This window comes from Rhincodon typus, chromosome 3 (genome assembly GCF_021869965.1).
Source record: "Rhincodon typus isolate 14 chromosome 3, sRhiTyp1.1, whole genome shotgun sequence".
Lineage (NCBI taxonomy): Eukaryota > Metazoa > Chordata > Chondrichthyes > Orectolobiformes > Rhincodontidae > Rhincodon > Rhincodon typus.
The window spans coordinates 20,686,897-20,702,829 of NC_063334.1; the positions used below are offsets into that span (position 1 = coordinate 20,686,897).

Consider the following 15,933-nt stretch of genomic DNA (forward strand, 5'->3'; position numbering starts at 1 on the left):
CTGCACCTTGTTGTCTCGGATTCTCCAGCATCTGCAGTTCCTACTATCTCTGATTCAATTTTAACCCCCTCCAAGTGAATGCTTACTTGAGGGATTTACATTCACAGAGAAAAAACATGTAGAGACAAAAATATGCAAACATTGACACACCAAAGAAAAAAAAAACTCTTGAAAAGACCAAATTCAACACCTTAGACTGAGAGTACTAATTTGACCATTCAGAAATGGCTTCTCACAACTGCTTTACAAACATAAAAATGGAAGAGCAACTACAATAAGCTTTGCTTGGTTATTTACATGGACCATTTAATATGATCAAGCTCTGATTTAAAATCTTTAAAATCCTCCAATCACGCTTTGCATTTTCTTATGTCAGTGTTGAAAACAAACTGATCTGCTCATTTTTAAGAGATTTCAGAATGGTTTTGTTTCATACAGTGAAGGATTCCTCACATATTAAGTGCAGAAATAATACTGACCTCAATCTAAATTGATTGAAATTAGTGATGAAGCAGATTGATCAGCACCCAAGTCCTCAAATGAATTCCTCAGCAACTGAAACAAAATTGATCTTGGAATCAATGCAGAATACCTGAAAAACATGGAAGCATTGAGTTTAATTATGTTACATTGCTGTTGTGTAATTAGGCATGTTTAAACATGAAAAACATAGTCTATTTCGATCTTTGTCTTAAGTTTAAAAGTCAAGAAGCTGCCACTGTACACTGCAAATATTTGTAACAGGAATAGTTTTCACTAGTCGCAAAATTCCAAGACCATTTTATGGGAGGACTGAACGGCTAGATTTTTTTCAAAAAATCCATTTGGGATTCAGAAGACACAGCTCCAATCTTGGATTTGGAAAGCACTGTCTGCTTAAAGATCTTAAAGTGTTATTGCACACAGAGAGAAAATAATTAACAATTAATTGCATTAAACACAGCTGGAAAACTAATGCAGTCCATTAGAATTGAACAGGGCACATTTGCCTGGATAAGTAGAAAGGTTGGTGATATAGTTATGTGTCTTTTCACAATGTCAGCACCCATATGCCATTTCAAAACGAAATGAATTTACATGACACTCAAGCTTGGAACACTTAGTTTAATCTAAGTAGAACCAACTCAACATGGGGTCTTAGCATTCTAGTAAGGCTTGCAGTTGGTAATGCGAACATCTCACATTTTCCACATCCATTGCTCAGAGCAAAAACAGATTAATTTAAACAGCTGAAAAATGACCTCTTCTTGAAAAAAAAAGTAGCACAACTAAAATGATTTTCTATTCTGTGAATGATTAACCATTAAATCATGATAGATTTTTGTGTCTGCCTTCAGCAGTGAACGGTGAAAGAACGAGGTTGAGAGAAAAATGACAGCTGCAAAGGTTCTGCTTAGCACGCTCAAGGAATGAAATTCTTTGGTGAAAAGCTAAGGCAATCTTCACAATGCATCATCTATCAGGTCGTGTGCAGTAGTCGGGGAATGATCCTGCTGCGAGGACAGGTCTGATGTTATTCAGGTAAATATGTCAAGCCCAAATAGGCACATTAGAAGCACAGTGTTTAGCTGCATTACCATCTCACTCTCACTGCGCAAAATAAAATATCATTTGAGTTCTACATAGATTAAAACCTTCACATGCTTTAGCGGCTGTGATAAATCTCCAAAGTCAGCAATCCATAGACAGTAAACAGTCATGTCTAGTAGGTAAATTTTATCCATTTCTAGCTGCGAAAGGAAGATGGAAGGGGTGCAGGAATGTGGGCAAACAATGGGCATCATCAGGATTCCTACTGTTACTCAACATAATGATTATTCAAGACAGGTGAAAATTTACCAACTCAAGACATTTATGTGGTTTCATCAGCTCACAATCTTTTTAAACTACTTAATCAACATTCTTAAAATTCATTGATGGAATGTGGGAATTACTAGCAAGGCCAGCATTTATAGCACACTGTTACATTTCCAAGGTGAACTGCCTTCTCGAGTTGGTCCTATAGGGAATCTCACCCTATACTCGCCACTTCTTCAAGTAAGGTATCCTAGCAATCAGCTAAACCCACCATCGACTAATGGCCACTGGGAACCCTGCCAGACAGTCAGTGGGTGTGTTCTTCAACTTCTCCACTTTGAAAGCAGAGGCTTGGATGAAGATCAATAGGGTCAACTCTGACTCCCCTCTGTACTGACACCCATTCGATCACAAGAATAAGAAACATAAGAACATAAGAACTAGGAGCAGGAATAGGCCGTCCGGCCCTTCGAGCCTGTTCCGCCATTCAATAAGATCATGGCTGATCTTTTCGTGGACTCAGATCCACTTACCCGCGTTCTCACCGTATCCCTTAATTCCTTTATTTTTCAAAAAAAATCTACCTTATCTTTAAAAACGTTTCCTGAAATAGCGTCAACTACTTCACTGGGCAAGGGATTCCATAGATCAACAACCCTCTGGGTGAAGAAGTTCCTTCTCAATTCAGTCCTAAATCTGCTCCCTCTAATCTTGAGGCTATGCCTTATAAAGACTTACTTCTTGCCAATCAAGCAAGTGGAGTGGACACTGAGCAACGATCTTTAGGACCCAGAAGCTACTGGCCTCTAATTGGTTGGTGGTGACCCAGGTCAGTGATAGGTCAAGGAACGCAGTCACACTCTGTCAGCATCTAATCAGCTAATAGGCGTGTGATAGGTCAATTATCTTCCAGTTGGTGTGGAATGTTAGTCGCCAACTAACACATTCACCCCATTCAATTTAAAATTGCAAGAAAGGAAAAATCAAGCCTTCTATAATTTAGCTTCCTAAGATCAAAAATGTGATTGATTAAAACTATGCAATCCAATAGCTTAATGCTTCATAACAGAGCCACTGCTTAGTGTTGCTAACCTTGATGGCTCACAAATATCAAACAGCTAACATGAATGAAGTCGCTGCATAGATAAAGAACATACACTGTAAACCAGAGGCAAGATATCTAGGCATTAATGCTGGAACTCTATCTGAAAGCAATGAGTTAAAAAGCCTGCTTTATACCTCCAATCTGTTTTGATGTTGTTTTCATGTTTAGTCGTCCCTGAATTTCTTAAAATGACACCCGCTTTATGCTTTTAATAAGATGAAGCAGGTTAACTTGAGGCACTGCATGGGTCAAATGCAGTCAAACATTTACACTGCCTTAGGTAACTCTGCCAATTCATGGCACCACTCTCTTCACGACGCTATATTTTTGACTTTGCAGCACTCTGGTTCAGTCTACGTGTTGGATACAGAAAACCAGTGATTCTTAGATTTAACAATTACACCTTTTGCCTCACCCGAATTTTGGCCTCCTCCAACACCACTCCCTGAACTGTTTTCTTCAGCTGTTTTCTTCAAAACACTTACGTATCCATTAATGTAAATGTGAATCTTCACCAATTTCTTCATCATTCTTCTAATACCAACAGACTGATCAAACAAAGACTGTAGGTGTCCTCTCTGCCTGACATTTTGGCTAAGCTGTCACTGCTCTTGCAACAAGCTCAATAGTTGATATTGTTGAGTTTCCGTAATATGGAATGAATCATGACCAATTCTCTTCTTCACTCAACATGAAGCACAAGAAATGAAGGTCAGGTACAATTTCCTCACCACTACTCTGTCACAGAGTAGTGCAAAGTACTAATTGATATACAAAATCAGATCAGAAATATCCCACTAAATCTTTCCTATTCATATATGCCTTTTACATATTGTAATTGTACCAGCCTCCATCACTTCATGGCTTAATGGCAAAGAATCAGAAAGAAAGTTGTATTGTCTACACAGTCCATCTGATCTCTTTCACATGAAGTGACAAATCATCTTTCATACTGTTACTTTGCTCTCAGCTATTGTATTCCATTGAACTTTGAGAAATGGAGATCAGAAAAACTTTATTCTGAACCTTTATCATCCTTTTCTTTTGTGATATAACCTACACATTAATTGGAGAGATTTTTTTCCCTGCTGTCACAACTACTGTTGAGCCTGTTGAAAACTGGAGTGCTTATTACTTATCCTTATGAAAGATAGTTATATTGACTGTTTCCATTGTAGTCTAAGATCAGTGTACAGATGAAATGAATCATCACTGCAGCAGAGTCAACCAATCTTTCCAATTACTAACTGACCTATGTACTTTTGCATTACATCTTTCTTGAAGATTGTCCTTGATTAAAATCTGAAAGATTGTTTAAAACTTATGAAAAAGTCACTAATCAATGAAGGCTTTTGCTTTGACTTTTCAGCTAATAGGTGTAAGATGAGATAGTAGGTAGATTTTAAGTTCTCATTGCTCAGATGTAGCTTTATGAATTCAATCAGAAGCTGCCACAACGGATAACATCCTCCCAACCACACACAAGAACTAATGAGGAAACCTTATTGGGTTTCTTTGATGCACCATATTTATTCACATGCGTGTTCCTCAAAAATGGTCCAGTTGCATCAATATACAGAAAATTCTTACATCAAGTCAACTGCTGTTGGCTGCAGATGGAGCAAGTACTGACTTTAAAACACTGACTCAATTACAGCTTCAACAGTCGTCATTGTAGGATGGACAAAACACAAAAGTTTATTTAGATTAAAACCCTTTACAACCTTGACCAACTTAACTCAACCTAAGCTTTGCAACAATCTTGGAATATTTCAGCTTAGAATATTTACCCAAATTAATCACAGACCAGGTTTATTTATGGTCAACCATGGCTTAAAAGTTAAGCTCTGTCTTCTATTGGCAGCGTATATTCCAAAACTTACAGTGCGTTGCTATGACAGCAAACATGCATTAAATGGTGCAAATGAAAAAAAAATCATCCAAAAGAATGCAACTTCCGTGATTTTTTTTCCCTTTATTTCTTCATGGGATGTGGGTGTCGCTGACTAGGTAGCATTTATTGTCCATCCCTAATTGCCCAGAGGGCAGTTAAGAGTCAACTACATTGTTGTGGGTTTGGAGTCATATGTAGGGTAGACCAGGTAAGGATGGCAGTTTCCTTCTCTAAAGGACATTAGAGAACCAGATGGGTTTTTCCAACAGTTGACAATGGATTCACGGTTATCATTAGATTCTTAATTCCAGACATCTGTTGAATTCAAATTCCACCATCTGCCATGGCGAGATTTGAACCTGGGTCCCCAGAAGATTATCTGGGTCTCTGGATTAACAGTACAGTGATAATACCACCAGGCCATCTTCTCCCTTAAAGAGTAAAAAAATTGAGCCCTGTCAATAGAGTCGCAGAGTCATAGATTCATACGGCACAGAAACAGACCCTTCAGTCTAACTCATTGCACCAATCAGACATCCCAATCTGACCTAGTCCCATTTGCCAGCATTTAAAGTCATACAGTACTAGAGATATATAACATAGAAACAGACCCTTCGGTCTAATTCGTCCATGCCAACCAGATATCTGGAATAAATTTAGTCCCATTTGCCAGCATTTGGCTCACATCCCTCTAAACCCTTCCTATTCATATACCCGTCCAGATGCCTTTTAGATTTTGTAATTGTACTGCCTCCACCACTTCCTTTGGCAGCTCATACCATAAACGCACCACCCTCTGCATGAAAAAGCTACGTCTTAGGTCCATTTACATCTTTCCTGTCTCACCTTAAACTTATGCCCTCTAGTTTGAACACTTCTCCCACCCCAGGGAAAATAACTTGTTTATTTACCCTATCCATGCCTGTCATGATTTTATAAACCTCTATAAATTCATGCTCAACCTTGGTTGCTCCAGGGTAAATGGCACCAGTCTATTCAACCTCTGCCTATAGCTCAAACCCTCCAACCCTGGCAACATCCTTGTAAATCTTTTCTGAACCCTTTCAAGTTTCACAACATTCTTTCTGTAGCAGGGAAGCTAGAATTGCATCCAGTATTCCAACTGTGGCCTAAACAATGTCCTGTACAGCCACAACATGACTTCCCAACTCCTATACTCAATGCACTGTCCAATAAAGGCAAGCATACCAAACGCCTTCTTCACTATCCTGTCTACCTGTGACTCCACTTTCAAGGAATTATGAACCTGCACTCTAAGGTCTCTTTGTTCAGCAACCCTCCCCAAGACCTTCTTTTTCATTCATTCAGGGGATGAGGGTATCGCTGACTAGGCCAACATTCATTGCCCATCCCTAATTGCCCAGAGGGAAGTTCAGAATCAACCATATTGTTGTGGGTCTGGAGTAACATGAAAGCCCGACCAGGTAAGGATGGCAGTTTCCTTCCCTAAAGGACATTAGTGAACCAGATGGGTTTTTCCAACGATCGGCAATGGATTCATGGTCATCATTAGACTCTTAATTCCGGATACTCATTGAATTCAAATTCCACCATCTGCTGTGGTGGAATTCAAACTCAGGTCCCCAGAACATTACCTAGGTCTTTGGATTAACAGTTCCAGCGGTAATACCACTAAGTCATCGTCCACTTCCCCCCCCCCCCCCCTCCACTCCTCCCCCCAACCCCATTACTATTAAGTGTATAAGTCCTGCCCTGATTTGCCTTTCCAAAATGCAGCACCTCACATCTATCTAAATTGAACTCCATCTGCCACTCCTCAGCCCACTGGCCCATCTGATCAAGATCCCATTGTACTCTGAGGTAAACTTCTTTGCTGTCCACTACACCTCCAATTTTGGTGTCATCTGCAAACTTACTAACCATACCTTCTATGTTCACCTCCAAATCATTTATATAAATGATGAAAAGCAGTGGACCAGCACCAATCCTTGTGGTTCACCACTGGTCACTGGTCACAAGCATCCAGTTGGAAAAGCAACCCTCCACCACCACCTTCTATCTTCTGCCTTCGAGCCAGTTCTGTATCCAAATAGCTAGTTCTCTCTCTATTCCGTGTGACCTAACCTTGCTAACCCGTCTACCATGAGGAACCTTGTCAAACGCCTTACTGAATTCCATATAGATCATTTTTGGTCCACACCCTCTTAAACCCTTCCTATTCACATACCCATTCAGATGCATTTTAAGTGCTGTAATTGTAGCCCTCCACCACTTCCTCTAGCAGCTCATTCCATAGACACACCAACCTCTGCGTGAAAAAGTTACCCCTTAGGTCCTTTTTAAATCTTTTGCCTCTCCCCTTAAACCTATGCCCTCTGGGTTAGGACTCCTCCAACCTCGGAAAAAGACCTTGGCTATTTATCCTATCCATACCCCTCATGATTTTATAAACCTCTATAAGGTCAGCACTCAGCCTTCGATGGTCCAGGGAACAAAAACACCAGCCTGTTCAGCCTCACCCTATAACTCAAACCCTTCAGTCCTGGCAACATCCTTGTAAATCTTTTCTGCACTGTCTCACGTTTAACAACATCCTTCCATGGAAGGGCAAACAGAATTGTACACAGAATTCCAAAAGTGGCCTCACCAATGTCCTGCACAGCTGTAACATGATGTTCCAACTCCTATACTCAGTGTTCTGACCAATGAAGGCAAGCATGCCAAATGTTTTCTTCACCATCCTGCCTAACCGCAACTCCACTTTCAAGGAACTATGCACCTGCACCCCTGGGTCTCTTGTTCAGCATCACTCCTTGGAACTCTGCCATATAAGTCTTGCCCTCATTGGCCTTACCAAAATGCAACACCTCACGTTAATCTAAATTAAACTTCATCTGCCACTCATCAGCCCCTTGGCCCATCTGATCAAGGTTCCCTTATACTCTGAGATAATAATCTTCACTGACCATGACACCACTTATTTTGGTGTCATCTGCAAACTTACTAACTATACTTTCTATATTCACATCCAAATCATTTATATAAATGACGAAAAACAGTGGACACAGCACTGATCCTTGTGGCACACTGCCAGTCACAGGCCTCCAGTCCGAAAAGCAACCTCTATTACCACCCTCTGTCTCCTACCTTCAAGCCAATTTTGTATCCAATTAGCTAGCTCCCCTGGATCCCATGTGATGTTACGGTACTAACCAGAATTCCATGCAGAACCTTGTTGAATGCTTTGCTGAAGTCCGTATAGACAATGTCTATTGTTTTGCTTTCATCAATCTTCTTTGTCATTTCTTCAAAAAACTCATCAAATTAGTGAGACGTGAGTTCCCAGACACAAAGCCACGTTGTCTATCTCTAATCAGTCCTTGCCTTTCCAAATGCATGTAAATCCTGTCCGTCAGAATCCCCTCCAACAACTTGTCCACCACTGACATATGGCTCACTAGTCTATAGTTCCTTGACCTTGCCTTACAACCTCTCTTTAATAAAGGCACCACTCTAGTCTTCCGACACTTCATCTACTATAACATCACAAGTCCATACTCCATATATGCAAATAACTTAATCTCCTAAATTTCTGTCTGTGGTTTTATCCATTCCCAGAAGGTGTACTGTTGATGTAACACCCGAACTGCAATCAACAGAAATCCACTGAATTGATGAGAATTTCCATCTGTGTACCATTAGTCTCATTGTAGTAACCCTCTAAAAAGTTTCCCCTAAGTGATACATTTATACCACATTCATTCACTTGGCATCATACCAATTAAACCAATTTAAGTATTACTAAGCAACTTATTGACACTGAAAAGCAAATTTTATGTTTGTGGAATGTCAAATTCATCAATAAGCACTAAAATAACTACATATTTTTCAAGCAAGAAAAAAATGATTATCTTTATTTTAAAATCATTTATTTTGCGTTCTCAAAATTTAATTTAAAAAGCAGGTGAAGGATATCATGTGCTTTTAACTTCCTAACTTGCGATGTATGAGTTCTTCAAGGTGACTGGTTCCTTACCAGCCTCCTGGCATCATTGCTATGGACACTAAACCATTCCTCTGACTTGGCACCAGATTTCAACTGTAAATGGGGAAAATCACACCATGGATACCACAGAATTGGCAGCTTTCTCCAAGGTCAGCACTGAGTGCACTTCCACCGATGCAATCCATGTCACTATTATTCCATTAATCAGGTCTGCAAATAAAGCCATCTCCGAAATGGATGAATCCTGTGTCTTTCAATGCCTCCAGTGAAGTAGCAAACCAAAAACAAACGGTCTTTACAGTAGGTAGATATTAATGACCACATGCAAATCCAGGCCACAAGTCCAGCAGAAAAATTCACAAAATTTAGTCATAGATCAGTCAGTAGTTAGGTCATATGGAAACTGGCTGTTCATCTCAAGTAAACATCACCCATTTTCTCAACGTAGCGTCACGGGAAGGGTATCAAATTTATCATATTATATATTTTGAAGTGTTCGGCCAAAAAAAGACAATTTTGCGCACTGAGCTTTATTTGTCTTCATGTAGAGATTGAAACACACACACTTTAACAAGCTGAGTGCTCAAAACAAGGAATCTTCCTCATGTGTGGGACAGCCTGATCAACAATAGAATGAACACAAACGGTCTCAGCAGCAGAGCATCAGCTCAGCATAAAAAGAAACATCATCTTCATGGAAGTGTTTGGCAAACATTATAATTTGTTTGAGTAGTAAACATTTCACTTCAACAAAGTATCATACTGGACTCGAAATGTTAACTCTGTTTCTGTTTTCACAGCCAGCAGATCTGCTCAGTGGTTCCAGCATTTTCTGATTTTATTTCAGACGTTCAGCATCTGTAGCATGCTGCTTTTATTTAAACATTTCACCACACTGGCACATGATGGGATCGCAATGAAAATACTTATTAAGGGTTGGTTTTTCAAGTTGGTCCTATTTAGGAGGCAAGGGGTCAGCCAGGTGGATCTCATAGAATATGGGATCCCTGATTGGGGCTGTTAATCTGGTCTAATCAGGGAGCCCTGGCTGACAGATATAAACAGGAATGTCAGACATCCTGTTCACTCTGAGAGCTGGCCCTGAGGGAGCTGGATCAGTGTCAAGGACTTTCTACGTGTAAATAAAGAGTGACTTGGGTGATGGGATACTGGCCTCTGTGGAGTTATTCCATGACGTTTACTGTTGGCAACACAAACTGCTCTGGCATTTGGCTTTGAAAAGCAACCAGTAATCTTGAGACACAAATGCTTGATACTCAACAGGAATGGCACATCCCTTACTCAAGTGAGCACTGAAATACCATCTGTCATATGTGTACTATTTCATATTCAACTACAGGCAGCAGAGGGGGTAGGCCATGGACACAAACCTGTAATTCCTCACTCGCAGAGCTGTCAACAAAAAGGAAACATTAGCAGCCACATGCTCAGCAAGAGTGACACTGACAAATGGTCAACATGTTCTTTTATCAGCTCTGTGTAACCCCTCTCTCCCCCACTCATCGCTCTCAATTGTTTTGCAGGGAATATGGTGGTGCTCTGCAATCCTGCGCAGGCAACAATTTCAATGTGAGTTACATTAGTATGAAATAAAATACACAGAGGGTAGAGGGTGGAATAGAAGTAGCACAGTCCTCTCAATTGAGGCAAAGGTGCTGCTGTGATGCGACAAATCTTAAAACTCTTGGAATGAAAATAATCTGCCACCTCTGAATGTATCTTTTTTCCAACAGGCTTCATGTCTGCATCCATCAAATATTGAATAGACCTCAACTGAAGTCCTGACTTTGTAAGATTCAGTGGGTGTTAAATACAACCGAAGAAATGAGTCCTTAAATCAGGCAACACTCACCAAAACTACGGTAATGCATGAAAGGGGTATTAGCAGTTAATGCTCCACTGTTGGATTTGGGCTTAAGAGTTGTAGAGTTTATACAACATGGAAAGACACCCTTCGGCCCATCACGCCCACTCTGGTCATCAAATATTCATCTATTCTCATCCTATTTTCCTGCACTTGGCCCATAAACCTATATGCCAATATAGGTGTGTTAATGCCAATCTAAATAGTTCTTAACTGTTTTGAGGGATCTAGACTCTACCATCATTTTAGGCAGTGAGTTCCAGATACACACAACTTTCTTGGTGAGAATTGTTTTCCTCAAATCCCCTCTAAAGCTCCTGCTTTTTATCTTAAAACTGTGCACCCTGGTTACTGACCTGCTACTAAGGGGAGAGGTTGTCCCTTCCTATCCTGTCTATGCCCCACAGAACTTTGTGTACCTCGATGAGATTCCCCTCAGCCTTCTTTGCTCTAAAGAAACAACCAGCCTCTCTAATCTCTCTTCATAACCAAATCACTCCAGCCTGGCAATACCTTGGTGAATCTCTTCTGCACTCTCTCAAGTGCAGTCACATCCTTCCTACAGTGTGGTGACCAGAACTGCACACAGTGCTCCAGCTGTGTTATATACAGCTTCATCTTAACATCCTTGCTCTTGTATTTAATGCCTTGACCAAGAAAGACAAACATCCCATATGCCTTCTTCACCACCTTATCTATCTGTCCTTCCACCTTTAAAGATCTCTGGACATGCACACCTCAAGATTTCTCTGATCCTCTGTACTTCCTAGGATCCTACTAGTCAAGGTGAACTCCCTTGTCTTGTTAGTCCAGTAAAAATTCATCACCTCACAATTTTAAGGATTGAATTCCATTTGCCACTTTCAGCCCTCCTGACTAGTCCAACCATTTGTTCCTGTAGTCTAAGGCTTTCCTCCTCACTGATTACCATACCACCAATTTTGATGTCATCTGCAAACTTACTGATCATGTTTCATACATTCATGTATAGATCATTAATATACACAACAATCAGCAAGGGATCCAGCATTGAACCCTATGGTATGCCACTGGACAGAGGTTTCCAGTCACAAAGACAACCTTCAACTATCATCCTCTGCTTCCTGCCACTAAGCCAACTTGGAATCCAATTTTCTCTAGATCATGTGGGCTCTTGGATTCTTGACCAATCTGCCATGCAAAACCTTTTCAAAAGCTTGAAACAAGTCCATGCAGACTACATCAACTGCTCTACCCTCACCTACACACCTAGTCACCTCCTCCGAAAATTCAACTAAATTTAAGAAGTGATTCCCCCCTTACAAAGCCACGCTAACAATCCTTGATTAACCCATGTCTCTCCAAGCATAGATTAACTCTGTCAGAATTGTTTCCAAAAGTTTCAAAATGTTCGACTCACTGGCCTGTCGTTTCCTAGTTTATTCCTTCTTGAATGACAGTACCACATTAGCTGGCCTCCAGTCTTCTGCAATCCCCAGTTTGGCCAGAGTGCATTTGCAAACTAATGTTAGAGCTCCTGCAATCTCCTCCTTTGTCTCCCTTAGCAGCCTCAGATTCACATCATCTGGGTCCTGTGATTTATCTACTTTCAAACCTGCTAAAACTGCTAATACCTCCTCTCCCTCAATGTTAACTTGTTCAAGTACACCACAGACCTCTCCCTGATTTCTAAATCTACATCATCCTTCTCTATTGTGAATATGAATACAAAGCACTCATTGTCACTTTGGTCCCTAATGGGCTCCACACTTCCCAGTTTTTCTCTTGCTCATAATATACTTACACTTTTAGATTTTCCTTAATGTCACCAACCAATGATTTTTAATGTTCCCTCTTCACTAATTTCTGTTTTAAGCAAAACTTTGCCTTTTCCCTACTCATTCACTTGTTGAGCTGCTTTCAGGCTTTAGTATCTGCCATAAGCTTCCTTTTTTTCAATCTAATCCTTTATAGCCCTGGACACCTTCTCTACATTTGTTGGTTCTACCCTTAACTTCCACAGCAAAATGCTGGCCCTGCAATATGTTACCTTTCTGAATGTCTCCCATTGTCATGATTTGGATTTTCCTGCAATGAGGCTACTTCAAGTCCACTTGCCAGATCTTGTCTTGTCTTCTTAAATGAACCTTCCCCCATTTCAGAACCTTTATTTCCAGTTCATCTTTATCCTTATCTATAATTACCTTAATTCTACTGAATTATGGTCACTTCCATCAAAATACTCACCCATTGGTACACCTACCACTTGTCCTAAATTTAGATCCAGCACTGCATCCTGTCTTGTGGGACTTTCTGTGTGTTGGCTTAAAAAAAATCCCTGTACACATTTTAAGAATTCTACCCCATCTAATACTTTCACAAATTACACTTCTCCCAGATTTGCCAACATAGCCGTCATTCTGTGCCTCTCAGACTGTAGTCCGGTTTTGTTTTGTTTTTAGGTTCTATCCAGTTTGAGGAACCTTCTAAGGTATCATTCTTCTGTACTGCCATAATTGACTCCTTGATTAAAACTGCAATATAACCACTTCTGTTAAATCTCCCTCATTGCCCATCCTCTCACCTAAAGATTCCATGCCCCAAAATATTGAGCTTCCAGTCATGTCCCGCCCCTCAACCATGCCTCCATGATGGCAATGATATGTCCTTGTGCATTAATCAACACCCTCAACTCATCTACCTTAGTGACAAGTCTCCTCGTATAAAAATAAATGCCACTGAGCCTTGTCATGCTCCCTTGTGCCTGAACTTGACTACATTAGCACCGCCTTCTAGGCTGGCTTCCTTCTTCCTCTGTATATGTCTGTGCATCTTCCCCTATTCTGTCTCTACTCCCCATCCCATCTCTCCACCAAATTAGCTCATAGTCCCACCAACCGCACTTGCAAACATCCCCACAAAGACGTTGGTCTCATTCCAATTCAGGTGCAACCCATCAGACTAGTAACATCCCACCTTCCCCAGAAACAAACCAGGCAATCCAGGAAGCTAAAGCAAATGGGACAAGTTTAGCTTGGGAAACCTGGTCAGCGTGGATGACTTGGACCAAAGGTTCTGTTTCCATGCTATCGAGTCTATAACTCTAAGACTCTCCCTCCTGCACCAACTCTTCAGCCATACATACATCTCTCTGCCTATTTGTATGATCACTATCACATGTTACTGGGAATAATCCAGAGATTACAACCTTTGAAGACTTCCTTTTTAATCTGTCACCCAGCTCCCTAAATTCTTGTTGCAGTACATTATTCCTCTTTCAACTGATGCAATTGTTCCCACTATGGACTATGTTCTGACACTGTATGCCTTCTCCATTCAGAACTTAGATGTCTTTTGTGGCAATGGTGGAGATCACCAAACTCCAGTTGGGATGAATAAATTCCATAAAAGCTTCAACTTAATATAAAATTAAAACCAAAAATTTGTGGTTATAACTTTTTTTTAAGCTCTCCTACCTTCAACAATTCACAAAACATGGATTACCACATCAACTCTAACAGCATGATCATTAAGACTCAACGTCAAAGGGAATGCACAGACAATTATTCAGTAAGGTTTAGCACCTCATTCACTTCAGCAAAATAGCACAGTAAATATGTTTAAGCAAAATGAATGTCACTGATTTTAACAACATGCTGATAGTATTTGACCTCTGAAGAGAAGGTTGCAAGCACACCCCGTAGTTCCACAGTTGAAAGCTAAATTCTGAAAGGCAAACTTATTGTACTGCATGTGAATAAAACATGGACTATAATTTTATCATGTTGAATTGTAATTTATGCAGTAGGTGGCAATTAAAATTCACCCCTTCTTAAAAAAGATCCTCTCCTCTTTTTGAACTTGGAACTCGCACAAGAGCAGTAGAAGGTGCAATACTTCAAAGCTGTAGTTTCACTATCTTGTCCAAGTAATCATTGTTTGAGTGACAACGTGGGCATAAAAGGGACAGAAATTCTCTTGAGGTTTTACCAAGTTTCAGATTTTCACACTTATTGAGATCACCTAAAGCAACCAGCAGAGTCAGATATTGTTCAGTAATGATGGACGAGGGTCAAAGCAAGATCAGGGTCTCATCAAATTAGAAGTCACTGTTTGTGCTCCACAATGTAGTTATAAGTTTAGTATGGACTGTAGTCCATCAAGTGAACGTTAGTGCACTGGTACCACGAATGATGCAACTATCACATTTAATAAAGTAGCTTTTACTGACCCCACAAATTGGGGTAGGGCATGTGCCACAGGTCTAAGATGCAACCCTGACAGTTATGGTCCAATTGCTATTTGAAGAATTTTAGCAACAAAACTTCAAGACATTATTTCAAATCATTTGGGAATGCTATGAATAAGACAATTCACTATCTGTCTTTGCTTAACAGGATTGTAAACACACTTTGCATTGGTCATCAATCAGATTGGTCATAGTCAGGCAAAGGATCCCTGGCCAAGGTTAGTACTTCTTGGATTGGAAGACTTAGGCCACCTCCAAAAGGCAACTGTGCCTTCCATACAAAAGGGTACGCATTCAAGTGAACAACTGGCACAATTAATTCCTCATTAAGTGGAAACAGTGTTGTCACTGAATGGATAATCTCACTCAGTGAGATTGCTCCCAGTGGCTGGGTTCTTCACCACACTGCATCATTGTGGAGATAACAATACCAAAGAGAGTTCAAAACGAGAGGGCATAGTTCTAAAGTGAGAGGAGAAAGATTTAATAGGGGCCTGAGAGGCAACATTTTCACAAAGAGGGTGGTTCATATGCAGGATGAACCGCCAGAGGAAGTGGTAGGTGCAGGTACAGTTACAATATTTAAAAGGCATTTGGAAACCTACATGAATAGGCAATGTTTAGCGGTATATGGGCCACATGCAGGCGAATGGGACTAATACAGTTTGGAAAACGTTGTCAGTGTGGACGAGATTGACTGAAGGGCCAGCTTCCATGGTGTAAGTCAATATCACAAGCTTCTTGACAAGCAGAGTACGTCTGACAAAACATGGTCCAGGGAGAGGTGAGGCAGTGGGTTAAGAAACAAGAAAGGGATGAATCTCTTTAGCGAGCAAATGTTTTTTTTTAAATCTCACAGACTGTCCATCCTCAAACTTTTCTCACCTATATTGCAGCCATCCAAGAATATCGAGTCCATTTTAACTTTGGGCAGTAAGCCAGTCTCCTTGGAGGAAGGAAGAACTAATTCTGTTGCCCCTCCAAATTATTAACAATTTGCAGTACGCCTCCTTTCCAGTAACAATGCTTTGGCAAA

General features: G+C 40.5%; 1 protein-coding gene across 6 annotated transcripts in view; it reads right to left on the minus strand.

Annotated features, from left to right (window-relative positions):
- adgrl3.1 (adhesion G protein-coupled receptor L3.1) overlaps positions 1 to 15,933 on the minus strand; it is a 607,182-nt gene that overhangs the window by 470,134 nt on the left and 121,115 nt on the right. For all 6 annotated transcript variants that reach the window (XM_048595033.1, XM_048595030.1, XM_048595031.1 and 3 more), the window contains exon 2: positions 480 to 592. The gene's annotated coding sequence lies outside the window, so the exon portion shown is untranslated. The remainder of the gene's footprint in view (positions 1 to 479; positions 593 to 15,933) is intronic.